This window comes from Felis catus, chromosome E2 (assembly GCF_018350175.1).
Source record: "Felis catus isolate Fca126 chromosome E2, F.catus_Fca126_mat1.0, whole genome shotgun sequence".
Classification (NCBI taxonomy): domain Eukaryota; kingdom Metazoa; phylum Chordata; class Mammalia; order Carnivora; family Felidae; genus Felis; species Felis catus.
Genome location: NC_058382.1, coordinates 1,888,404 through 1,915,417, shown reverse-complemented (window position 1 = coordinate 1,915,417; position 27,014 = coordinate 1,888,404). Strand labels below are relative to the sequence as shown.

The 27,014-nt window shown below is 47.2% G+C and overlaps 1 protein-coding gene and 1 long non-coding RNA gene across 6 annotated transcripts in view; one reads left to right on the top strand and one right to left on the bottom strand.

Annotated features, from left to right (window-relative positions):
- Window positions 1-578, bottom strand: part of PEG3 (paternally expressed 3) — a 50,390-nt gene extending 49,812 nt beyond the window's left edge. For all 4 annotated transcript variants that reach the window (XM_045046704.1, XM_045046703.1, XM_045046706.1 and 1 more), the window contains exon 1: window positions 466-578. The gene's annotated coding sequence lies outside the window, so the exon portion shown is untranslated. The remainder of the gene's footprint in view (window positions 1-465) is intronic.
- Window positions 566-23,786, top strand: LOC109494709. Of its 2 annotated transcripts, none has more exons than XR_006590664.1 (2): window positions 566-977; window positions 23,460-23,786. It is a non-coding gene; the product is annotated as an uncharacterized LOC109494709 (long non-coding RNA). The 2 variants fall into 2 exon arrangements; XR_002738705.2 differs by having other exon boundaries at window positions 618-774.
- The last annotated feature ends 3,228 nt before the right edge of the window (window positions 23,787-27,014 follow it).

The following is a 27,014-nucleotide window of genomic DNA, read 5'->3' as shown; positions in this document are numbered from 1 at the left end:
CAAGCGGGGCTGCGCACTTACAGGGGGTGGGTTTTCACGCACGGACACACCCATCTCTGCGAAAGCATCCTAGCGGCCGCTCATGCTCATCCAGGACCCCGCACCCAGGCTTGCTCTCCCTCGGGTCTGCGACGCTCACGGGAAATCCCCAGTGCAGAGAGCACGCGGGCCTGGGCAGGGCGCAAGACCGGCCGGCCTTCGGCAGCTGCTCCGGAAGCCGCTCAGGGGACTGTTCAGGGGACTGCTCAGGGGACGCCTCAGGAGTCGCCGCTGGAAGAGGAAACCCAGGGTCCAAGCGGCCTCGCGGGCTCGAAGTAGACGCCCAGAGCGACGGCCCTAGAAGGCGCCACCCCCAACCCAGGGCCTGACTCTCTGCGCATGCGTCCTGGGGTAGGCCCAAGCCAGGCCGTGGGAGTCCCCCGCATTCGCCCGTGGCTACGGAGAACAGGCAGTAGAACCACGTACCCGTCTTGTTGTGGTCTTACAGTTGCCGGCCTCCAGGCGCTTCCCCGGCTCGTAGAGGAGGACCAGGTGCGGCCCAGCGAACAGGCATTTCCCGGTCAGGCCATGGGTACTGAGTGCGCACGCGCGCCCTGCCACCCCGGCGCAAGGGCACCTGGGAAGCCCTCGGTGGCGGGAGAACAGCCCTGCGGCGGAGGGACTCTCCGCTGGGACGGTGGGACGTCCGTCGTTGTGCCCGGGGGCCTCAGGTGGTGTGTTTTCAGTCGCCTTACCTTTACGTCATGATCTAAGCACTGCGCTAATCGATACAAAGTAAGTTCCGGTTTAAGAATTTTTACCGTATCCATTCTATTCTGGCGGAAAAGATAACTGATTCCAGCAGTTAGCTAAAATCACAGCCCTGTCAGGGCGAGTGTCCACGGTGCCTGGGGCAGAACCGATGCTCCCTGACTGCTCCCCGAACGGCTGGACGAAGTCCCCCCAAACGGGCATGCTGTGTCTGGACCCAGTTGCTGGTAAGCGAACCATCTGTTAGATGGGCCGATAAAACCAACTTTTCGTTTGTCGCAGAGTAGCCTGGGGTGAGAGGTAGGGTTGCGGGATTCAGCGAATGCAAACGGAATAACCCAGTTAAATCTGAATTTCGGGGAGATGACAATCTTTGTAGGATTAGGTAGGTCCCACTTGGGCACACTGGGTTTCCTATACTTCTATCTGAAACCTTAGTGAGAAGGCAACGTGGTCAGGTGGGGAGGGAAGACGACTGTATTCCTCTTCGACAACTGAAGAAGGAAACGAAAACGGGTATCTATAATTTATAAATAATTACTGAGCAGGTCTGAAGACCATCCTTGAGAAGCTTTGATTTATAAAGTGCCTGGCTCTCTGCTAAGGGTTGTATTTATGTTATCTTCAATGTTTGTTTATTTTTGAGAGAGAGAGAGAGAGAGGGTGAGTGAGTGGGGGAGGTGCAGCAAGAGAGGGGGACTGAGGATCTGAAGCAGGTTCTGTGCTGACAACAGAGGGCCTGATAGGGCTGGAACTCGAGAACCGTGAGATCATGACCTGAGCCAAAGTCAGATGCTCGACCGACTGAGCCACCCAGGCGCCCCCTACGTTATTTTAATTGAAATTTCGTTCGCAGTGGGGTAATTCTTCTTACTTTACCAATGAGGAAAGAAGCTCCGAGATAGAAAGTCACTTGTACGTTCCCACATTTTTATTCAGTCACCCCCAAAATATTTACTGAGAACTGACTGAGTGCTGATCTGGTGTTTTGATTCCACACACAGTCAGCCTCCTGAGCTGGAAAATTCCATTCCCTGCCCACTCCTCAGCCTCCCTCCCTTTCCCCACTCCAGCTGCAGTTTCCATGGTAACAGGCAGAATCTGCCTCCATAGCTAACAAGAGCTGAGAGCTCTTGAGGGGGAACCAGCCAGAACCATTGACGTCAACCTAGCCTGGCTGGGGGATGGGGAGGACTGCCTGAAGCCTTAAAGCCTCCTCCATCAGTGATTTATGCAAGACTCTTATATGTGTGAAAAATCTGTCCTCGGATGGGGGGGGGGGTGTCTCTGCAGAAGAACAAAATTTTGACTATGTGAGCCTCTGCGGAGTCCACACGGTTGTGGGTTTTCAGTTCAGAAGCTGCTGCAAGCAGCAGTGACGTTAACATGCGTGTATACCATTTATTAATTCATTTAGTCTGTCATTCAACCAGTAGTAATTGGTGGGGTGGTGGCATTCTATGTGTCAGGCATTCTGTTGCTAGATCCTGAAGATATGATTGCTGTCACCACATTCATGGTTGGGGTGCCTGGGTGGCTCAGTCAGTTAAGCGTCTGACTTTGGCTCAGGTCATGATCTCATAGATGGTGGTTTGGGCCACATCCGGCTCTGCCCACTTTGGATCCTCTGTCTCCCACTCTCTGCCCCTCCCCCCACTTGCTCGAGCATGCTCTCTCTCTCTCTCTGTCCCTCCCTCCATCCCTCTCTCAAAAATAAATATACATAAACACACACACAAAACCCAAAAAGCCATTCGTGGTCTTTACCTTCCTGTTGCTTACAGTCTAGCAGGAGAAACATGTATTTATTTGCTCATTCTTCAGTATATTCTGAGAGGCCATTATGTGTGAAGCATAGATTAGAATCTGGAGGACACAGAGGTGAGTTTTAAAAACAAAACAGGGGCACCTGGGTGGCTCAGTTGGTTAAGCGTCCAGCTTCGGCTCAGGTCATGATCTTGCGGTCCGTGAGTTTGAGCCCCCCATCAGGCTTTGTGCTGACAGCTCAGAGCCTGGAGTCTGAAAGCCTGGAGTCTGCTGTGGATTTTGTGTCTCCCTCTCTCTCTACCCCTCCCCCGCTCATGGTCCCTCTCTCTCTCTCTCAAAAATGAATAAATGTTAAAAAAATTTTTTTTAAATAAAACACTGTACTGCATGGAAATGACTGATGGGATCGACGTCAGATGTTAAACAGATCTTCGCAAACACAGCAAATATTTACTGGGCACCTCCTATGGTGTCAGGCACTGTTTTAGGTAAAGGGGCTATAGCAGTGAACACAATAGACTTGGTATCTATTCTTTTTTTTTTTTTTTTTTTTTTTTTTTTTTTTTTTTTTTTTTAACGTTTATTTTATTTTTGAGACAGAGAGAGACAGAGCATGAACGGGGGAGGGGCAGAGAGAGAGGGAGACACAGAATCGGAAGCAGGCTCCAGGCTCCGAGCCATCTGCCCAGAGCCCGACGCGGGGCTCGAACTCGCGGACCGCGAGATCGTGACCTGGCTGAAGTCGGACGCTTAACCGACTGAGCCACCCAGGCGCCCCAATTCTTAATGGAGCCTACATTATGGTAGAAAAAGACAGAAAATATGTAGATGAATCAGTGTTCTTTCTTACAACAAATAGGATACTCAACTTAAATTGACTTAAATAAAAATGATTTATTGGCCCAATTAATTGGAAATGCCAGAGATATAGATGGCCTCATCAATATTTATAAACATGATTTATATTATTGCAGACATTTATAGTTTTCCTGCCCAGTACTCTTTCTCCCTGCTTCTTGCCACAGCCCTCCTTTGTATGGGGAACTGATGGGTGTCTGACCCAGGTCTGGTCAGTCACTCTGCTCCATTGCTGTGCCTGTAGTGATTGGTTCAGGGATAAGTACGCGACTCTAGATGAGCCACTCAGAGACTTACCTAAAGTGTTCCCTGGGAGCTATGAGGAATGACATTCTCCTTGCTAGGGTGTGCACCTGGGCTATGGCCATCTTGTCTGCCTCTCAGGGAATAAAGCAAGAGAGTTAGAGTCCCCTACTCTCTTCTGCTGCTTAGGTTAGAAAATGTATGTACTGTGCTTAGCACAACGTAAGCTCTCAATGCACGTTAGCCAGTGTTGTTAGTGAGTTACAAAAGGGAGCAGCGAGAGGAAATTCTTTGTAGGGGCTGGAAGACTGTGGGTTTGTTGACCACTTCAAAGCAAACGCAAATCAGGTCTCTTGGAGGGCATGGAATGAAAATGAATGGGGGTACACAGTGTAGAGGAATGTGTTGTCCAGGCTGTGGTGAGGTTTTATGAGCTATCCCGGATTCACTGCATAGCCCAATTCCCTGGATTCAGAATGCTTGGACCAACCCATCAAGCTTTCACTGACACAGCCTTGGTACGTCCAGACTCTGTAATGGAAGTATCATAAACTGGATGGCTTATAAACAACAAGTATTTATTTCCCACAGTTATGGTGGCTAAGAAGTCCACGATCATGGTGATGGCATATTTGGTGTGTGATGAAAGCCAACCGAAGGCTTGGCCAACCGAAGGTTTGACCCACAACAGCAAGTGTACCGCTCTCTTTGCTTCCTCTGCTTCCACTTTTCCTTCCTTCTTCCATTCATTTCCCAGCCTAGGCCAGTGTGAACTTTCTAAAATGCAGATAGGACCAGAGGCCTGCTGTGAGTTTGGGGGCTCATCTGGGCCTGGTTTTTTCTTTTTTTTTCCTGTATTTCAGGAAATAAGGCAGAGCCACCTTAGTCCCTCTCTGCCCTCTTTTTGGATGGTGAATGTGGAAGCCTTGAGAAGGATGGAGCCTTGAGTCAGAATGCTTCAGTTAGCGCTTGTCTCCTTTCTCCTCTCCTAGCAGTTTTCCTCCCCTTATTTCTCAAGGACCCAGTTCTTCTTGGAGAGGGGAGCACAAGGTAGAGGGGAGGAAATGTATTCCCAACACCATCTGCCTCAGTTGGCCTTTTTCTCTCTCAGTAGGGCCAGTGTAGGGGGTATAATGGTGGCCCGCCCCCAGAAAGATAACATCTTCATCCAAATCCAGAGAACCTGTGAATGTTACCTTATTTGGGAAAAGGCTGTTTGCTGGTGTGATTAAATTAAGAGTTTTGACGTGAGATCATTATGGATCACTTGAGTGGACCCTACCAATGACCAGTGTCCTTATAACACTGAGGCAGAGAGGGGCACCTGGGTGACTGTTGGTTAAGCATCCAACTCTTGGTTTCAGCTCAGGTCACGATCTCACTGTTTGTGAGTTTGAGCCCCATGCTGGGCTCTGCTCTGACAACATGGAGCCTGCTTGGGATTCTATCTCCCTCACTTTCTGCCCCTTCCCCCGCCCTTCAAAATAAATAAACATTTAAAAAGAGTGAGGCAGAGAGGTTAGGTGGAAGAGAAGGCAGTGCGGAGGTGGAGGCAGGTGCATCCAGTGGGCAATTGACTGACGGGGGCAGGACTCTGACCCCGCCTGATTCAGACCTCTGGGAATTGCTTATCCACCCACTGTTGGTATGTGACGGGGGAATACTTGGTTTGCTTCCCTGCCCCGACCTGGGTGTGACGCCTCACTCTCAAGGAACCTAGCAGCTAGTGAGCTCTGCATACATATCTGAATCCATTGCCTAGGATGCTCTGCACTCACCACACAACCGTCCCTGTGCAAGGAAGCATGGCATGAATTAGCAAAGCAAAAACACCAGGACAGGTCATGAGGGAGACCATGGAAGGAAGGAAGAAGCACTATACCGTTTTGTGCCTTCCACGTGCCTTTTTTCCTGGTTTTGAACAATTTTCATTTTGCACTGGGCCCTGCAAACTGCAGCCAGTCCTGCCTTCAGGAGTTAATACTTTCCCCCTAGTGGGTGTATACGATCAACTCTACCTCTTTCAGGAACTCCTCTGCAGAAATATGCACCTAAACATGATCCTGGTCTTGCAGAGGACTAGCCATCTGCCTGTGGTGAAGCACAGCTCTTCTCGGAGGCCAGGGCAAAAACTTGGCCTGTGTCCTTGTCAGTCTCCTCAGCACACCTGATATAGCCCATCAGTCACCAGCCCTGCCAGTTCGGCCTCCTGAAATAGCTCTTTTCCTCAGGCCTGATCTCATTGTTTCCAGTACAGAGAGGGCCACCACTACCACCGCTTGGATCCTGCAGTCAAGTCCTAATCCCTTTGCATTTTTACCTCTTCGAATCCATTCTCCATGCCTTTTAAAAATGAAAATCAGACCATCATTCCTCTACCTAAAATCCTCCAAAAGATTCCTGCGGCTCTTTGGCTGAAGACCCACCTCCCCTCCAAGGCTCGTGTGGAGTGGAGACTCCCAAGTTCTGTTTGGAAAGTCCATGGAGTGGCAATTTTGGCTTAGAAAACAGAACGTGTCTGGAAGCTATATTTGCATCACCTTATGAACAACTACATCATATTACTGTTCTAAGAAAATAGACAACGTTCATCAATACATACTTGCATTTTGGGGTGTGTGTGTGTGTGTGTGTGTGTGTGTGTGTGTGTGTGTATGCGTGCGTATACCTTGATATAGATACAGGGAGATGACACATAGTAACAGTAAAAATATTCCCATTCTCTCATGGTTACATTCCAGATATATTTTGGAATTTTGGAACTTAGTTCATTGGACAGTAATCAGGGCCTTTCTCCGTAGGGCCATTGTGAAGGGGATTCAGGACACTGAACGGTTTTATTAGAGCATGAACGGGGGTAGACTATCAGCCCCAAGATCCAGGGTTAATCAGTGGGAAAGATCATTACCAGGGACATGTTTGTCTGGTTTTGAAATGTGGATGGAACATTGGAAGATTGGAAGTTCCAGTCCCTGTCCCCCACACCCACACATCCCATAGACTGCACTGCATATATTGCGTGGTCCCTGCCTGGCCTTCAGCTCAGGAATCAAGGGAACATTCTGAGGTGGGGCATTGGCGGGAGGCCCCGTGTGAACTTTTGAAGCTCACTTTCCTCAGAGAGCACAGGCTTCGGCCAGAAATCTCCCTCTCAACCTGTCTCCAAATTTCTGTGCCTGTTCAACAGTTGATCACCTCCCACCATCTCAGAACCTGTCAACTGGGTCCTTTTGTATCTGTTCCATCACCATGTCTATGTTGCCAGCTTGTCTCTCTGGACAACTGTCTCCTACATGTGCTCCCTCCTCCTGTCACCTTTCACCCATTCCACCAAACATCTAGAGTGGCTTCCATAGCCCTTACGATAAATTCCAAGTCCCTCAACCTGGGTCACATGAATACCTCTGACCTGGCTCTTTGTCCCAGACTTCGGCTTCCTCTTCATCCTTGTCTCCTAGCTCCCCCCGCCTCCAGCCGTAATGACCTTTCTTTCTGTTCTCTGTGGAGCCCACGCTTTCTCTCAAGATTTGTCTGGGCTCATTGCCCATGCTTTGTTCCTCGCCTTCTATTAACCATGTTTCCAGCTTCTGTAAATGTGATGCTGTCATATCTGCCCTACATGCCTATACTGGACAAGCCAGTATCTTATTTTCTGGATAAGCCAGTAGTGTGCCTATGTCTCCTTGCCACGGCCTCCTGCCTCCCTCACTGCACCCCCCTCCTCAGGAGAAGCCTTCTTCCTGGGGGTGTGCTTTTTTTTCAAATGCAGATTCATCAATCCCCAGTCCATACATTCCTGACCACACCACCTTTTGTCAGCTTCTCACACTCTGGACCACCATTCCTGTGCTTTAGTTACCCCAGAGCCAGGCACCAGAGGACTAGGGACATCACCTGTGCCCCACAACCCACTGAAATTCAGTGTAGCGAATCCTAACCTGACTTATTCTACCTCGCCTGTTCCTTTTTTTCAGAAACCACAATAAAGGATCTTACCCACATTTCTCCCCGGCTCCCTCTGCCTCCTGACTGGCCCTTATAGACCTGCAGGGAGTGGTGTGCCCTTCTTGGGAATTGTAACAAACTATCTTTTTTTTAAAGCTTGCTTGCTTGCTTGCTTGCTTGATTGATTGTAATTGCTACACCCAACAATGGGGCTCAAACTCAACCCCAAGATCAAGAGTTGCATGTTCCTCCAACTGGGCCAGCCAGGTACCCCAACAAACTATCTTTTTAATGACAGTCATCTTCTGATCTGTTGGCCTTGCTGCACCTCACATTTCCTGTTGATATACTATGTTTTAGAACACATTCTCACACCAGTTCCTTCTAAATAGGCTTCCATTCACCCCACACCCCTGAAATTGCTCTGCTTAAAACTTACTATGTTGTTAGATCTAGTGGTCAGTTCTGTGTCCTCAGGTTATGTGGCTTCACCATGGTCATCTACACAATTGACCTCTTTGTCTTTCAAAACACTTTCTTCTAGTGCCTTCTTTGACCCTCTGTTCCCTTGGTTTCCTGACCCCACTTTCTCCTTCTAGCTTGTCTTCTTTTGCTTTTAGATATCAAAGCTGAAGATGTGCACATCCTTTGACTAGGCCATTCTCCCATTCTCGTTCAAAGAGCCTAGATGGTGACTCCCAGGAAGGCATACTGAGCGAGGAATAATAATCATCTCCAACATTGAGTATTTCATCTATACCAGTCGTGTTCTAGACACCAGAATGCATTTAGATGAGCAATTCAGATCATGTTCCTCTTTTCATTGAGCTGACAGTCTTGTGGGGCCAGAGTCATCATCAAACAAGTTGAGAATAAGGAAGTTCCCACAAGTTGGGAAAAGACGCGTTGGTCCCCAGCCAGGGAAACAAACAGCCACCAGAATCAGTTTTAAACCCATTCAACCGATCGGTGAAAGCTCGCCTCAGAGAATGCACTTTTTGCAAGCCAAACAATCAGTGTCAGCACTTTGCTTTGGAAAGTCAGCCACTGAAAGAGCTCATCAAGGATGGACTCACTCTGATAAACACGCCTATAAGTGCCAACCAATCAATAGGGGTCTCACTTGAGAGACCACGGTCCTGTAGATGATGTCAACCTGGTTGTGTCCCAGAAGGCCTGCCAAACCCTGAGCTCCAAATTCTGTATAAAGTCAGTCGATTCTGTACAGAGGTGACCCAACCAGCCTTGTACTCCCCCATTATGGTAAAAAAAAAATGAGTTCAGCATTGACCTTTTATTTCACATACTGAGTTGTATTCGTCTGCTAGGGTTGCCATAACAGAGCGCCACCATGGTAGAAATCTATTTTTGTACAATTCTGGAGACTAGAAGTCCAAGATCAAGGTGTCTACAGGGTCGGTTTCTCTTGAGGCCTCCTTTCTCCTTGGCCTGTAGATAGTTGTCTTTCCCCTGTCCCTGTGTATATGCAAATTTCCTCTTCTTATAGGGATAGTAGGCAGATTGGATTAGGGTTTACTCTAATGACCTCATTTTACCTTAACTGTCTCTTGAAGTGTCCTATCTCCCAATACAGTTTCATTCTAAGATACTGGGGTTAGGACTTCAACATATGAACTCAGGGGATATAATTCAGCCCATAATAGAGTAGTAGTCTTATTGTGGGATTGTGTGTGTGTGTGTGTGTGTGTGTGTGTGTGTGTGTGTGTGTGTTTAGCTTTTTAATGTTTATTTATTTTTGAAAGAGAGAGAGACAGAGCATGAGTGGGGGAGGGGCAGAGAGGGAGGGAGACCCAGAATCTAAAGCAGGCTCCAAGCTCTGAGCTGTCAGCACAGAGCCTGATGCTGGGCTAGAACTCAGGAACCATGAGATCATGACCTGAATTGAAGTTGGACGCTCAACCGACTGAGCCACCCTGGCACCCCTATTCCTGCATTTCTAAGTTTTCTGTGCTTTCCTCGGAATATGTCTCTTTCCTCCAGTAGGAGTGACAAAGTCTTTATTACCCCTGGTTTTTGGACACATGCCACAAGTTCTCCCTATGAGCAAAATTCATTTCACCTAAGTCTTTATAGTCTGGGGTGCCTGGGTGGCTCAATTGGTTGAGTGTCTGACTCTTAATGTAGGCTGAGGTCGTGATCACATGGTTTGTGGGATTGAGCCCCACGTGGGCTCTGCGCTGACATTGTGGAGCCTACTTGGGATTCTCTCTTTCCCTCTATCTGCACCTCCCCTGCTCATGCTGGCTTTCTCTTAAATAAATGAACATGGAAGGAAGGAAGGAAGGAAGGAAGGAAGGAAGGAAGGAAGGAAGGAAGGAAGGAAGGAGGAAGGAAGGAAGGAAGGAAGGAAGGAAGGAAGGAAGGAAGGAAGATTGTAAAAAAAATTCTCTATATTCCAGATTGCCCATTCATTGCTTGCCTGCCCCTCCTACCTAACACAGTATCAACTTGGGGAATTTAATTTTCCTTGAGCAGAGGTAGACTGGAGAATAGTGAACCTATGGTGAAATCATGCGGTAGTAGCCTTTGCCTCAGGATGTAATTAGCCTCAGATTGTTTCTCCCTACTGTCCTGTCCTCTCCCTTGGAAAGTAAACACCAATATGGTGAATTGCATATGGCCAGAACCAGTGCTTTCCACTTCACACAGCCTTAGGGTCTAGGCTTGCATAAGGTGAATCCCCCAAAATTTAAGGAGACATCAAAAAACTCAGTGCCAAAGATAAATAATGTTTGAATGCAACGTTTTATTTATTTTTTTTAACAAAGTTTTTTTTAAGTTTATTTATTTATTGGGGGGAGGGGGGGCAGAAAGAGAGAGAAAATCCCAAGAAAGTTCTGCATCCCGACGCAGGGCTGGAACTCATGAACCACGAGATAGTGACCTGAGCCAAAACCAAGAGTCAGACGCTTAACCAACTGAGCCATCCAGGTGCCCCTGAATGCAACATTTTAAAGAATCAAAATGAATGCAAAACAATCTGTGATGAACGGTACCAACATTTTAAATGAGGCCGTCTGGCATTGCTGATTTTTCCGTTACCCTCAAGCTCTAACATAACGTGGCATGGCACTGTTACTGACACTGTCTTTAGAATTCTTTTAAAAAAATGAAGTTTTAAAATCACAAATCAAAATTTTTAATTAAATTAAATATTAGAATCAAAAATTTAAATGAAATTAAAAATTTTTAATCTAGAATTTTAGTGAAATTAAGATTTTAAAAATCTAAAAGTTTTGTATTTTGTTCACCATGGATTCTCTGGCATTCATTTTGATTTTTTAAAAAACAATCCACTAAAATGTTCTTTATCTCAATTCCTGAACTTTCAGCCTATGAGGGCAATGCCTCACTCACCCTAATCCAAGCTTTGCTCATCCTCTCCCATCCTCTCCCATGGCCGCCTCTTTCTCCAGCCCAGACCTCTGATCAGAGTTAGTTGACTCCTAGCCCTCGGTGCTTGGATGGCATTGAGCACCTGAAGTGCAAAGCTTGTAAGAAATCCGATCAGGTCTTTTTCAGACAGGACTTTCTTCCAGCAATTCCCAGCTCAGCAAATGGGCCACCATCCATCCAGTTTCCAAGCCACAGAGCCAGAAACATCTCTGACTACTCCTCACACCTCTTGTACCAGAAAATTTATGGGCTCCACCTTCAAATACACCTTCTTCCATCTGGCCTCCTCCCCTCTGCTTCTCTCTAAGCACCCCCTTTTTCTTCATCCCCAGCTTTTCTCATCCTTTGTCAACTCTTTGTTTTTAATACTTTGTATTTTATTCTTTCCAGTTTTGTTGAGATATGTAAAAAATCCTAAGACTCCATCAAAAAACTGTTACAACAGATTAACAAAGTCAGTAAAGTTGTGGGATATAAAATCAATATACAAAAGTCAGTGGCATTTCTGTACACTAACGATGAATTATCTGAAGAAGAAAGAAAATAATCCCATTTGTGATAGCATCAAAACCAATAAAATACTTAGAAATACATTTAACAAGGCAAGTGAAAGTTCTCTACACTGAAAACCATAGACATAAACCATAGAAGACACAAACGAATGGAGAAATATCCCACATTCATGCATCGGAAGAATTAATATTGTTAAAATGTCCGTATGACCCAAAACAATCTACAGAGTCAATGCAATTCCTTTGCCAACCCTTGGCCTCCTCAACAAGGCTTGTCCTGACTTCCCTGTTCAAAAATGCAGCACCTTCTCCCTTCCACTGATGAGGCCCCTTCCTTGACCTAACTCAGGCTTCCTGACTGGGTTCCCCAGCCTTCCACTCTGTCCTTGGCCTGAGTCAATTTGGCAAAACTTCCCTGTCATTGGTCTGATCACTTTCAGACTTGTATCACCCTGGCCTACCTTCAGCAAGAATCCTATTAGGTCAGTTTAGTAAAGAATTGACCTACTTCTTCATAATTTTTCACCCATCCCTGGCTGTAAATCTCCACTTTTCCTTGTTATATTCAGAGTTGATCCTGATCTCTCTCCCCTACTGTGGTAGCCCATTGTGTAGTAGCCCCTACTTTGAAAGCCCATTGTAGTAGCTCTCTTGAATAAAATCTTCTTTACCATCTTTGGGGTGCCTGGGTGGCTCAGTCGGTTGAGAGTCCCAACTCTTGATTTCGGCTCAGGTCATGATCTCATGGTTCATGAGATTGAGCCCCCACATCAGGCCCCATGCGCTGACAGCAGGGAGCCTGCTTGGGATTCCCTCTCTCTCGCTGTCTTTTCCAAAATAAATAAACTTAAAAAAATATATATCCTATAAAAAATCTTTACCGTCTTTAACAAGTGTCATGAAGGGTGGAGGTGTTAGCTGTGCTGGTAATCATGTTGAAGTATATAAATGTATCAAATCCACACATCGTACACCTTACACAATGTTATACGTCAATTATATCTCAATAAAACTGGAAAAAAGTGCCCTGAATAATTTTTCCTTTAACGCTGCCTAGCATTCTGTACCATCTTTAACAGGCTCACATATCACTTGCTAGAACACGGTATAATTTCCTGAATGATTCCATTTATCTTTTTTGGCTGTCCTCTCCTGTGAGTCCTAAATCCTGTTAGAACAAGGATTTTCGACTTGAGGCAGTGTTCTGCCTGCGGGACATTTGACAATGTCTGGAGACACTTTTGGTTGTCCGAACTTGGGGGTGGGGGATGCTGCTGGCATCTAGTGGTGGAGACCAGGGACGCTGCTGAACACCCTACAAAGCACAGAGCGGACCCCTACAACAAAGATCATCCAGCCCAGAATGTCAGTCCCTCCAGGTTGAGAAAAGCCAAGCTAGAATGTGAGTTCCATGAGGGCAGAAATTTCAGTGTGTTTTGTTCGCTGAGTTAGAACAGCGCAAGGAGAACGTTTTCCATTAGTGAATCACCTCCTTAGTGGTCTCCCTGCCTCTTTGTAGCCTCCCTCCAGCCCAGTCTTCAACATCAGCCGGGATGCCCGGGTACAGAGCTGACCAACGGCATGGCAGAAATCCCCCGGTAGTTCAAGTCCAGGTGGCTTGGCAACAGGAACCTGGCCCCTTTTGTGACCCGGGGAATGGAGGGGTAGCCCAGGCTCACGTTTCCAGGAGAGATTTGTTCCTGCCCATTTCTGGTATTCTCCCCAAATGTGCCTTCTGGAGGCCCTAATCCTCCTTCAGTAGGGGAGTTTAGGGGAAGGAAAGGAGTAGAAATGACCCCACACTGCTCCCGAACCTGTCCTGGCTGATCTGGCCTTCTTTCCCTGGAAGGAAGTGATGTTTTTACTCAGGAGTAAAATCTTTGCAGGTCATTAGCCTACACATCTCTTGGGAAGGGAAATGCCTATCATAGTTGTAAGGCAGAAGCATGGATATCAGTGCACCTGTCCCCCTGACCACAGTTCCCGTATACCACAAGCCACAAAGTCCTGTCCATTATGCCTCAAAACACCTTCTTCAGACAAGATCTCTCCACTTCCTTTGCGGGGCCCTCTGGCCCATTCCACCCTCATCTTTCTCCTGGATTACGTCATCAGTCTCCTGATGGTATCCCTGCTTCCATTCCTGCCCACCCTCTGATTGATTCCCCACACAAGTAAGATTTTACCACTCCCTTACTTCAAACCAACCAACACCCCCCCCCCCACTCCAATTGCTATTAGAAAAAAAAAAAGAAGAAGAAGAAGAAGCTCCATTATTAAAAACCATTAGGCTTTGAGGCAGAAGAGCTTCTTTAATTTCCACTTAGGAGGGTTTAGGGGAACAATAAACCCTCCATAGTACGAGGTGAAGAGAGGCAATTGGACTCACCTTAAAGCTGTGTTTGTACATTTTTCCAACTATGATACAGTATAACTCACTGTGAGTTATAAACAGATGATGGCTAAGAATATTGTGGGTGTGTATGTTTAGGTACCTACAGAGCTGGGTTTCCCAACATGAGTGCCTCTGACACTGACGTCTGATTATTCTTTGGTGTGTGTGGCAGTGGGGAGGCCAGCAGCATCCCTGGCCTCCACTTGTTAAGTGCCAGGAGCACTGCCCTTTAAATGCCAGAAGCACTGGCCACCCCCAGTTGTGTGGCCAAACTCTTCCCCAGACGTTGCCAGATGTCTGCCCAGGGGCGGGGGGGGGGGGGGGGGGGGTAGCGCAAGGTGTTTGGTGAGAACAGGGGCATATGTTCCTGAAAAAGAAAAAAGTGGGAAGCACAAAGTGGACACAATGCGTAATGTCAACTCCACAAAGTCAGGGGCTCAATTTTTGCTGTTTTGTAAGCCGTGGTATCCCTAGCACCTGAAACAGTGCTTTGCACAAGTAGGCACTCTGGTAAAAATTGCCGAATGAATAGTATCCTCACAATTTCATTACAAGTGGTTTTACAAATATATTTTCACTGGGAACGTAATGTGTGAAAATATTCCAAAATGTTTCCAAGACTCATCTGTAGTTACTCTTGTGGGTAGTTTTAATTTTTTTCCATGTATGTACATATGTACATATGTGTGCATGCAATTTCCAAAGTAGTTGCAGTGGGCACATATTCCGTTTAGCATGGGAAGAATAGAACAATCTTCTGTAAAAGAGACAAGAGATAGGCCAGCCTGGACAACATATTCCTTTCAAAGCCAGAACAACTGTGGCGGATTAAGTCCAGGCTCTGTTCTTCCTGCCCCTAGCCCTGTCCGCCCCCACAGCTGTCATTTGATCCAAAGACACATCTGCAGGCTCAGCAAATGGGGTAACACGTGGCTGGCCCTCCCTTGAGGAGATCCCTGCCCAGCAACTGCTAACCATCCCTATGTAAATGTGGTCCCATTTTTAGGGAAGGGTCACGGGTCAGCCATGTGGCTATACGCAAGGTGGGAACTGGGGAGCCCGGATCTTGTACATTAAGTTGTGCCCAACTGTCCTTGCCGATGTCTTCAAACCATTCCTCTTCTTCCCCGTCTCTGTGACCACACATTAACTCCAAGTCACTTTGGACTTGAGTGGCATCTGATGCGCTTTGCTTACAGTCAGAAGGGTCTTCACTGGAGAAAAACCTGTTAACATCGCCCTCCTTGCTGAAAAGCAGTCAGCAGCCCTTGGGATGAAGACCACCCCCCTCAGCATTTATTGGACGTTCCAGTAGAGCCAGGCTCTGCCCATAAATCCTGTGTTTTGCGGCCCCTCCACTCCAGTGGTCTCACTTCTCTGAACCCCTGTGGAATGGGCATCCTGACAGGTCCTACTTTAAATGAGGTAACTTCTATGGAGTTCTTGGTGGATGCTGGATACACAGTGCCAGCATAGGAGGATTCTTCCTAAGACCTTTTTCTAGGCATGGTTCGGTATCTCCCAAGACCCTTGTGAGTGCCAGACATTATGCTGGGGCAAGAGTAATGTGAGAAACAGGCTGGGTCTCTACCCACCCATTCTACTTCTGGCTATAGACCCAAAAGGATTAAAAGTAGTGTCTCAGACATTTGCACACCAATGTTCTCAGCAATATCACTCACAAAATCAAGAGTCAGAAGCAAGCCAAGTGTCCGTTGATGAATGGATGGAGAAACAAAATGTAGTCTGTCCGTACAAATGGAATACTCTCCAGCCTTCCAAAGGAGGGAAATTCTAGCAGGTGCTACAACGTAAATGGACCCGGAGGACATCATGCTGAGAGAAATAAGCCAGTCACAAAAAAGACAAATACTGCATGAGCCCACTTTTAGGAGGTACCTGGAGGAGTCACATTCATAGAGACAGAAAGTAGGATGGCAGGCACCAGGGGCTGGGGCAGGGGGAAATGGGGAGTTGTTTTTTAACGGGGCCACAGTTTCAGTTTCGCAGGATGAAGAGTTTGGGCATGGGTAGTGGGGACAGCTACCCAACAATGTGAAAGTACTTAACGCTATTGAAGTGTACACTTAAAAATTATTAAGACAGTAAAATTTTACACCACGTGCATTTCACCACAATTACAAAAAAAAAAAAAAAAAAAAGAAGGCAGACCGGGTTTCCATTCCCCACGTTTGTCACACTGCCCTTCTTGGAGGCCACTCTTGAGGGCCAGACTGGGAGCTGTGGAGCTCTTAGCCTGAAACCCCTTCCTTCCCATTGCCTGTCCTTCCCGGTTCTGTCTCCACTTTTCAGGACCCTTCTTCTGGGAGACTTTCCCTGATCCCGCCCCGAATAAGAGAAGTCCCAGTGGCAGGCTGGTGCTGGCCTGCAAGGGGCTCACAAGAGCTGTGGCAGGCTGGTGCTGGCCTGCACAGGCTCAGAAGAGCTCCTGGGGCTCGTCTCTTTCCAGCCCCATCTTCAGTGCCGCGACCTTGTTAGCTTGAAATCAGCCACAGTGGGAGGATTTACACGGTGGGCATTGGCGAGTGCTGCAAGCCATGCTTTTGTTCCCCCGAGGAGCCTGCTTCACCTGCCCTGCTCCATGCAAGGGGACATTGTCGGGTTAAAGGATTTATCCTGGCCATGCCCACCATAGCTACAGTCTCTGGGAACTGACAACACAGTTAAGAACAATGGAAGTGATGGTTGTAGCCGTTACTACAGATTGCTATGTTCCTATGGCCTCTCGCCCTTATAAGACCCTTACGCCAGCCCAGAGGCTTTGGCTTAAGTGTTGTCTCTTCAGAGGGGTCTTTTCCCCCAAACTCCAGCTGGAATAATAGTCTCTTATGCCCTCCAAAAATGTGTGTCACCTCCTATGTGGCCCCAGCCCCACAATTAATACCCATTCTTGGATGTGGATAACTGAGGTCTTCTCCAGGTTATTTATAGAGTGATACACAAACCAGCTACAAGATCCCTCCTCACCCTTCTGAAGCCTCTCCTATGTAGAAATTCCCAAGGAACCAGCAGGTTACCCTGTTTTATTATCTCCATTTTTAAAATTGGGGCAAAACACACAGAACATAAAGTTTACCATCTTAAACATTTTTCAGCGTACAACCCAGTGGTGTATTCAGCACTGTTGTGAGACACAAGTCTCCGGAACTTTTTTATCGTGCAAATCTGAAATTCTGTACCAATGAAACAACAACTCCCCATTGCCCCCTTCCCTCAGCTCCTGGTAAACAGTGTTCTTCTCTTAGTTCTATTAATGTGAATGTCCTAGGAACCTCACAGAAGTGGAATCATACAATATTTGTCTTTTTGTGACAGGGTCTTTTTCAGTTAACATCATATCCTGGAGGTTCGTTTATGTTATAGCAGGTGGCAGGATTTCCTTCTCTTTTAAGGGTGCATAATACTCCATTGTATGGATGGACCACATTTTGTTTCTTCACATCCGTGTGGCTTCAGCCTCTTGGCCCCTGTGAAAAACGTTGCTGAGAACATGGGTGTGCAAATACCTCTTTGAGACCCAGCTGTCAATTTTTTTGGGCGTATGCCCGGAAATGGGATTGCTGGATCATAGAGTCCTTCTCTTTTTCTTTCTCGGAGGGACCTCCCTACTGTTTTCCATTGCAGTCCCACCATTTTGGAATGCCACCAACAGTGTACCCGTGTTCCAATTCCTCCACATCGTTGATGACACTGGTTTTTTTTTTTTTTCTGTTGTGTTCTTTTTCCTTTTTTTTTTTTTTTTTGTAATCACCATCCTAATGGGTGTGAGAGGACATCTCATTATGGGTTTGGTTTGCATTCTCTGATGATCAGTCATGTTGAGCACCTATTTAAGTACTTGTTGGTCATTCGTATAATCATCCTCAGAGAAGCATCTGAAGTCTTTTGCTCCTTTATTGTTGAATTTAGAAGCTCTTTGCATATGCTTTGAATATTAACCCCTTGTTGGCTCTACCATTTACAAATATTGCCTCCCATTCCATATGCCCTTTCATGTTGTTGATGGTTTCCTTTGCTGAGCGCAAGTTTTCAAGTTTGTTGCCTGCTTTTGCCTTCGTCGCCTGTGTTTTTGGTGTCACATCCAAGAAACCATTGCCCGTTGCCATTAGTTTTAAAAGTTGTCTTGACCTTGTCAGAGCCCCCATTCCCTGGTCCGCCCCCCCCCCAGGAGAAAAGGAACAAATCTTCATGAGCTCCGGTGACTCCCCAGAACTTAGCACAGTGCCTGGGACGTGGGTATGTAAGATACTTGTTGCATGAGCCCCGTTGTTGGGTGTCTGATAGAATTGTATTTATAGTTTACACCAGACTGTCCCAGGCAGGGTCTCTGAATTCCTGTAGTCGGCACTAGGGAGGGAGAACAGGGACTTCCACAGGGGAACCACCTGTCACTGACCTGTACTATGGCGTCTGAGGGATAGACTATGGCTCCTGGGGCCCCAGAGGGCTCTGTACCAGGCCTGGGAATTGGGAGCCTTCTTGCTCTTTGATTTGTAGGGTGCATGGGGTGAGACCCTTCTGCCCCTCTCTACATGCTCCCCTCCTCTGCTCTGCAGGATTCTGGGGCCAAAAAGGGGGATATAGGAAGTTCCGGGTTTTGCCTGAATCCTTCTCACTGCTGCTAGAGACAGGTTTTACTGGGTCACCTGTCCCGAACGTGGATGAGAGCAGAGGCAGGGTCTCTGTCTACCCCATTCCTGGATATGAAAACATTTACAAGTGGGTCTGTGCTTACCTGCTTCCTGACACACATTAATAGAGTCGAGGCCTCCTCCATTCCTGGTATGAAAACAGTAACTACCTTTCCCTTTATAGTTGGATTGCATCCCTGAGATCCCGCCTGTGTACAGATCCTGTACAGGATCAGGGACAGTGTACAGGACAGGGGGCTTGCCTGAGGTTGCAAGACCAATGGATTGAGGGAACAAGCTTTCTTCCGGCCACAGGCCACCGTAGCAAGGGCCTCCAGCCCCAGCTGGGGGGATTAAGGAAAGGAGGCTCCTGGCGTCCCTCAGTCTGGTGTGGCAGCCTGGGAGTGTCCCAGGAGAGAATGAGTGGGCCAGAGGGCTGGAGGCTCCAGATCAATCCAAGACCTGAAGGTCATTAGAGCTGTGGCCTTCAAATGAAGTTACTTGTAACCCTGGAGGCACGCACGCCCCCCAAGGCAGGGAAGAAAGACAGAAGAAAGGCCGATTGTTTAAGAGAAGCAATTTCCCAGAGAGGCGCCAGTGATGAGAGGCACTCTCCAGATGAATAGCATACCTCTCCCCTGCCCCCCAGTCTCACCGAGGCCCATTGTCTTGGGCTAAGAAAACCCTTGGGACCCCAAACCAGGAGACAATTAGAAAGACTGCTTAGAGCAGGAGGGAGTAAAGGGGCCAGATCTGCTCTGACAAATCAAGGTTAAGGCATGAAGTGAAAGGAATATACTGGAAATAATGCTGTGCTTTCTGTCTTCCAGGACACTTACCCAGACTTGTAGGAGAAAGGCTTTCACTAGCTTTCACCGAAAGATGATTGTATATTGTATCTCCATCTTCGATAGTCAATAAATACCCAGTTCACTCTTAATCATTTCTCTGCCGGCATATTCCTCCCAATCCTTATCTTACCGGGTAAAGTGGTGCAGGGCCCATGTTGTGGATGCTACAATAAGTGATGGATGATCTACAACACAGTTATTATATATTATTAGTATTTATTGTTTTACACTTATATGTGAAATTGTATTCATACACAGTTATGTATGAGATTGCCATATATAATATCGTGATACATATTTCATTGTATGTTATAAGATTAGTATAACGTAATCATAATAATCTACAACAAGTGAGGGACAGGGGCGCCTGGCTGGCTCAATGGGAAGAGCATGTGCACTTGATCCCAGGGTCATAAATTTGAGCCCCAAGTTGGGCATAGAGATTACTAAAAAAAATAAATACATTTTAAAAAATAAGGCAGGGGACATACTCCTTTTGAAGGCTGCCACCTTCCAGCTTACTCAAGTCAAGCTTTCTTCTTGAGTTGCTTTGAATACGGTCTCATTGTAAGCAATAAGTAATATTCATCCAAGATAAGCAGGTGAGCTGAGCTGTGTTACAGTGGGTGCTCACAGTAAGCTTTTGGTTGGATACTTCCAGAGATTGGTTCTTTGGTTTTTTGTTGTTGTTGTTTGTGTTTCATTTTTCATGTAGGGAAACTGAATCAGGAAAGGGAGAGGTAGTTTTTCCAAGAGCTAGTACACAGCAGAGCCAGGATTTGAACCGCGTGGTTTGGGAGGAACGAGTTGCACTAATAGAAGCCCACTGTTCAGGACATGGCTATTTGGTGCTGCACGTGGTGCCACGACCTTCTTCTCACGTACTGTGCGAATCACAAGGGGCCTACCATCTTCTTCTAACACTGCCTTCACACCTGCATCTGGGCCCCGGTGTCTCCCCTCACTTGTTCCTCTGCGGGGACTAATGCGCTCCTCCCTGAGGCCACCCTCCCCACCTTGGATCCCATTCCCCTCTCTGGTCAAGGGCATCCCTCCTCACAGGCATCCTCCCCCCACATCCACCCTCCCCCCACATCCACATGGCTTTCTCTCCTCACTTCCTTCCCATCAGGCCTCTGCTCCTCACCTACACTGTCCCACGGAAAGGCCACTGCACTGACAGCTCTCAGAAGTACTTGACAACTTATCCTCTCCTTAACCAAGTCAAGATGCACCACTGACCCAGCTTCACTGGACCTCCATGGCGATGCTCTCCTCCAACCTTCTTCCTACCTCCGTGACTGTGCTATAGTGGCCCAGCCTCCACGGTAGCCCCCAGTAATCCTCACCTTCTGGTATTCATTCCCTTGTGCCCTTACTTGGGTGATATGCCCATCCCTGAACTAATCACTGAGGCCAAAAGGACCTACCGCACTGTGGGCCAGACCTGGGTCCTTGGCCGCTCCTGGAGTCAGCAGGGTGAGGATCAGCCCCACCTGAACCATATGACAAGAGAGTAAGAGAAGAGCTAGTCTCAGAAGAGATGGAGTGAGTGCTTGGCCGGCAAAGACAGCATATGGGGTGGGATGCATAGTAGCTATGATGAGAAAAGTGAGGCATGCATGTGTGTTCAGATAGTGAAACACACCCGCCGGCCTCATTCAGATCCACTTTCATGTTTTCCGTCTACACTCACACATTTCTAGTGGAGTAGCAAATATTTCTGCTTACTTCTTTCTGTGCAATGTTCAGCAAGTGGGTCTATTCATAGTTCATGCTTATTTGGGGCTGCCTAAACGCAAAACACAGTTTGTGTGCTTTGTATAGATTTTCTTACTTTATCCTCTACAATCCTATGAGGTCATACTTTTTTTTTAATCATCACTGCTGCTTCCCACATGAAAATATGGAGGTACAGAGAGGTTAAATGACTTGTTTACAGACACATTGAAAATAATTAATGGATGGGGCGCCTGGGTGGCGCAGTTGGTTAAGCGTCCGACTTCAGCCAGGTCACGATCTTGCGGTCCGTGAGTTCGAGCCCCGCGTCGGGCTCTGGGCTGATGGCTCGGAGCCTGGAGCCTGTTTCCGATTCTGTGTCTCCCTCTCTCTCTGCCCCTCCCCCGTTCATGCTCTGTCTCTCTCTGTCCCAAAAATAAATAAACGTTGAAAAAAAAAATTAAAAAAAAAAAAAAAAGAAAGAAAATAATTAATGGATTTGAGGCCGTATAGCGTTCCTTAACCATCATATATTGTGTTGCATCTCTGGAATTCAATTTGTTTCTGTTTTTGTTTTTTTTTTCTTCACATTTTATTTATTTATTTTGAGAGAGAGAAAGAGAGAGAACATATGGGAGGTGTAGAGAGAGAGGGAGAGAGAGAATCCCAAGCAGGCTTTACACTGTCAGCTTGGAGCCTTACACAGGACTGGATCTCAGAAACAGCTCAAACTAGTTTAGGCAAAGGGGGAATTTCTTGGCTTCTGTAACTAAATCCCAGAGCGGGGAAGGAGTGTAGCTGTCCTCAGGGTGGTGGAATGCAGCCAGCAGCTGTCTCTTCTACCACTTGAATCTGCACGTTGGCATCAGACTGTCACGCACATCTTCCCCATGAGGTCAGAACGGTGCTATTCCTAGGTTACCCGTCTGAGAGGATGAGTCTTACTCGCCTTGTCCTTAGACGGCTCTGAACTGGCCTGAGGTGTGCCACACACTCACCCGGTGCCCAGGGCACAGAGAATAATGTTATAGTAGGTCACCTTTGGTGGGAATATGGGTAGAGGAGAAACAGTCCCCAAAATAAGGGGTACGGTTAATATCCCCAAAGAAACAAGGAGGAACCAGTTCTCATTTGTGGGGTCTCGGGATCTCCTTCCTGGAAGCAATAACTTTTGAGGCCTCAAAGCTGAGCAGGAAATGATTGAAAAGAGGAGCAGGGGAGGGGCAAGCACAGGGTTGAGTGGACATATGCAGAAGTCTGGGGATGAGAGGGTTGAGGAAACCCAAAGTGGTTTTTTGCAGCTAGTGTGTAGAGGTGTTAGTTGTTGGGGAAGGCAGGGTGTACGTAGGTGCAGAGGAAACCACAGGGAGTCTTGTGGAGCTTGAACTTGATCTCAAAGGTAGTGGTACACTTTGAATGGACGTAAGGTGGTGCTAACCGATACTCACACTCTAACCAACAAAACCCCCTTCTCCTTTTGGATAACCCCCCTCCCACCCCCCTCAATGTATGGGACTCCTGGGATCTGTACCTGGTTAATAGAAACCACTGTAATTTGCTCCGGGATGGACATGTGACTCCATCTGGGCCAATGAGGGGCAGCACTCAAAGCTTTGTGGGAAAAGCCTAGGGATGGAGAGGGATGGATCCCTGATCAAGATTTTTAAGAATCCGGGTCAATTTACGCCTGAAGCCAACCACCCCTGGGCTTTTCAGTTACCCAATTCAGTACACAACTTTTATTTCTGTTTGTTTGGTTTTGCTTTAGCAATTAGTTTTTCTGTCTCTTGTCACCGAAGACGCGTCACTAAGCGCGAGGGGGAGTTAGGTTGGTGTTTTGGAAGGATGCCCCTTTTGAGATTGGATGTTGGGATGGAGAGAGCCAACATGGAGGCAAGAAAGCAGAGGAGACATAACGGTGGAGTGGACTAGAGACTTGGGACACATGTCTGCGTGAAGGGTGGTAGATGGAGACAGAAGCATGGAGGATACGAGAGGTGGAAGGCACATTTATGAGGTAGACGTCACAAGACATGGCAGCTCTTTGAATGTGGGGGACGGAGAAGGGGGGAGAGTCAGGGATGACTTTAATGTTGTTAAACTGAGTGGGGACAAGGGCTTAAGATGGGGGTTTTATCTGTGACACACATTTCCTATCTAAGTGACAGAAAAATAAACTCAAGTTGGTTAAAACAAAGTGAGTGGGAATGTCTTGTCTCCCTATCTGTAAAGTTCAGAGTGCTTCAGGTACGGCTGGACCTAGCATTTCAAGTGATGTCATTAAGATGAGATCTTCATTTCTCAGTCTCTGGGACCTGCTTTCCTCTGATCGGGCTTCATTCTGCCGTAGGCTCTCCCCTCAAGATGGTACAGATGCTACCAACCGGTCCAGGCGTGGGTGCCACTTGCCATTGCAGCAGTGGAGACAGAGTGCCTCTCTCCCAGTAATTCTACTGAAGTTCCAGGCCCATCCGTGAGTCAATCCCTGAGATGCTGGTTGCACAGACCTGAGACATGTGTCCATTCCTAGATCAGAAGTGATGTCCTTCCCACTCACCGCAAAGGGCTGAGAGTAGGGGAGGCCTGGCCCCTCAAATGAAATAGGAAGCATGATGACCAAAATAAAGGGGAGTGCTTGTTGGGCGAGCAAACCAACAGGCACCCGATTCGATGAGTACGAGATAATTCAGTGAGTAACCCAGTGTCGGGGTGGGGTGGAATTGGGGATCTACAGAATGCATGGGGGGCGGTGGGGGAGCATCTTCAGGGAGCTCAGTGAAGGTCTGGGGTTGAGCATCTGGGGTTGAGGGTCTGGGGTTGAGCGTCTGGGGTTGAGGGCAGGTTTGGAAGCTTGGATTTAGCTGCATTTGAGATGGAGCAATTGGGAATGCCTCTTTGAGGAGGTGGTATTTCATGTGAGCCCCTGCGGTATGGGAAGCAGCCCGCCCTGATCTGATCGGAGGGTGGCTTGGAGGCGGGAATTACCTTGGTGTGGTCAAAGACCCAGATGAAGACCAACAAGGCCAGAGCCTGGGGAGCGGCGGGAGCTGGGAGGCAGAACCTCGCGGGCCTTGTAAATGCCTTCTTGAACACTCTGCTGGAAACCATAGCAAAGATGTAGACAGAATGAATAGAGTGTGGTGTCACTGACCTATGAGGGTCTGCGGGAGGAGGGCAGACCATTCATAAGGACGCTAAAAAGAAGAGGAGGAGGGAACAGAGGCAGGGCATTTCCCTGTCACCTTCCTACTCTGGTAGGATGTTCAACACAGCCCAGCCAAGACCAGTCACCCTCAGTTTACTGACTAGAGACCTGTGCCCAGAGCTGTTAGTGGCCTGTATCCCAGAGCCACAAAGCTCTGGGGCTCAGTGAGTGTCTGAGCCAGGACGCGACTGAATAGGAAGACCCTCTTCCAGATGCTGAGTCCCGGGAGTGCCAGGTGGGTTATGGACCTCATGGGTTCTGGAAGCCTGTCTTCAGCTTGGGTCTTGCTAAGTCTGTTCTGCAAAGAACAAAACCAAAGAGCCTGGAAATCTGACCACCTGGCTGAGCTGACCTGGGCCCAGAAGGCCCCTCAGCTCGAGCTCTGAAAAGAAGGGGTTAAACCTTCCGGCCCATTTGTCCTTGGAACCTCAGCTTGCATCCCACCCTGGAATTTTCCTCTGAGCTACAAAGCCAGGCCAGCTGCCAAGCCATATATACATTGCAGGGTAGCCAGGCAACGCGGCGCTCTTTCTGGGAAGGCTCACAATGTGGTCACTGTTTTGTAGACGCCAGGTTCCAGATGGAAGAAAGACTTTAATCCCCAGCTTCAAGGCTGTTTGGCACACTTCACTCCTGAGATCCCGCGCGGGCCAGTTTTCACTCTGACTCTCCAGCGTGGCCATTTTGTCACATTCTGTTTCTGATGTTTTAGATTTTAATCCTTTGCAAGTTGGGTTTGCGTAGAGAGGGGAGATGGAGACAAGACCGGAGGGAAGTTTAGACACAGAGAGAGGCGGGACCTCCGTGTCACGGTGAAGGCATGAGAGCGAAGTGGTAAATAGATGAACGGCAGAAGAAAGAGAAAAGGCCAGGAAAGTTAGCAGGAGAGCCTCAACTTCTTGGTCAGTTAGGGAACACACATCAAAAAAACACAATGCCAGACTTCCAGACAAATCCAAAAATTAAAATATCGTTAAAGGCCGGGCTCTCATACACGGTGAGTGAGTGTTTTAAAGGCATGACCTCCTGAAGGGGGATTTGGTCGGACTTACCAACATTTTGAATCTGGGGTGCCCTGCTGGCTCCATTGGAAGAGCGTGCAACGCTTGATCTCGGGGTTGAGTTTGAGCCCCATGTTGGACGTGGAGATTACTTAAATATAAAATCTTTAAAAAAAATTTTTTTTTTGAATATGCATAACCCCTGACACAGAAAACTTATTTCCTGTAATTAGTCCTACAGGACTCACAGGAGCGCACAAGGTAGTTGGCAACTGCTACTCTTGTGTGTCTGTCCGTATAGGAACGACGGAACAAATTGTGTTACCTCCCTGCTGTGAAGTCGGGAGCGGCTGTCTGACAGTTTAATGCAGAGCTGTATGCATTTGGGCACAGAAGGTGGTCCAGGACACACTGTTGAGTCAAAAAGAGAAAAATAGGGGCACCTGGGTGGCTCAGTCAGTTGAACGTCTGACTTCGGCTCGGGTCATGATCTCACAGTTTGTGAGTTGGAGCCCCGCGTCGGGCTCTGTGCTGACCGCTTGGGCCTAGAGCCTGCTTCGAATTCTGTGTCTCCCTCTCTCTGTCCCTCCCCTGCTTGTGCATATTGGTAAACAATATGTAGAGTCTGAATTTGATCCTGTTTTTAAAATGTGTGTATGTGTATATTTATCTGTATTTACTCATTTTGGTACACACAAAGAAAATTTCTGAAAGGAAAAAAAATATTAGTGGTTGGCATTGTGGGATAAAAAGTTGTACAGGATAGACTGTCAGTTCAAAGAACAAGAAAAGTAAAGTGGCCGTACAACGTATAGAATATGATTTCTTTCCTGTAAAATAGAAACTACGTGTGTATGTGTACACGTGTACACACACATGCATGCATATATCCTCTTTTGTACAAAAAATTTCAAGAAGGAAAAAAGCAAGAAAATTGTGATTGGCTCTGTGGAATGCCAGGGAGGGTGTGGGATATTTCCATAGTTTTCTCTCCACATTTCTGTGGGGTTTGATGTTTCTCAAAGATTTTGTGTTATTTTTTTAACTTAAAAAAATCTTTAGGAGCACCTGGGTGGCTTAGTCAGCTGAATGTCCAACTCTTGATTTCAGCTCAGGTTGTGATCTCCCAGTTTGTGAATTCGAGCCCCACGTTGGGCTCTGCGCTGACAGCACGGAGCCTGCTTGGGATTCTCTCTCCCTCTCTCTCTGATTCATACTCTCTGTCTCTCGTAGCATATAAGTAAACATTTTTTTAAAGTTAAAGAAAATCTTTAAAAATACTTTTAATAAACTATCACAGTCATACCACCATAACGAGTATTTTTAAGCATTTTCTGTATGAATCTCTTTCTCTCACACACCTATGTCACACACAGATACATATATACATGGATATTATATATTTATTTACATAAGATTATACATGGGTGTAACGTTTGATAGATGAGAGATGGATGGTATATATAGGGATATTATATATTTATTTACTTAAGATATATACACAAGTGTCATGTTTGAGAGATGAATGAGTGGACAGATATGGGTGCTAATATTTTTGAAGGCTCATTATGTACCAGCGCCATCTTGAATACCCAACAGGATAATGGGTTGGCAGTAACTGAGGTTCAGGAAGGCTTTGGGGGGCTGCTGGCTGTCACTTATGCAAAAGCCATGGGCAGGTGGAGCCCTGGCAATCAAC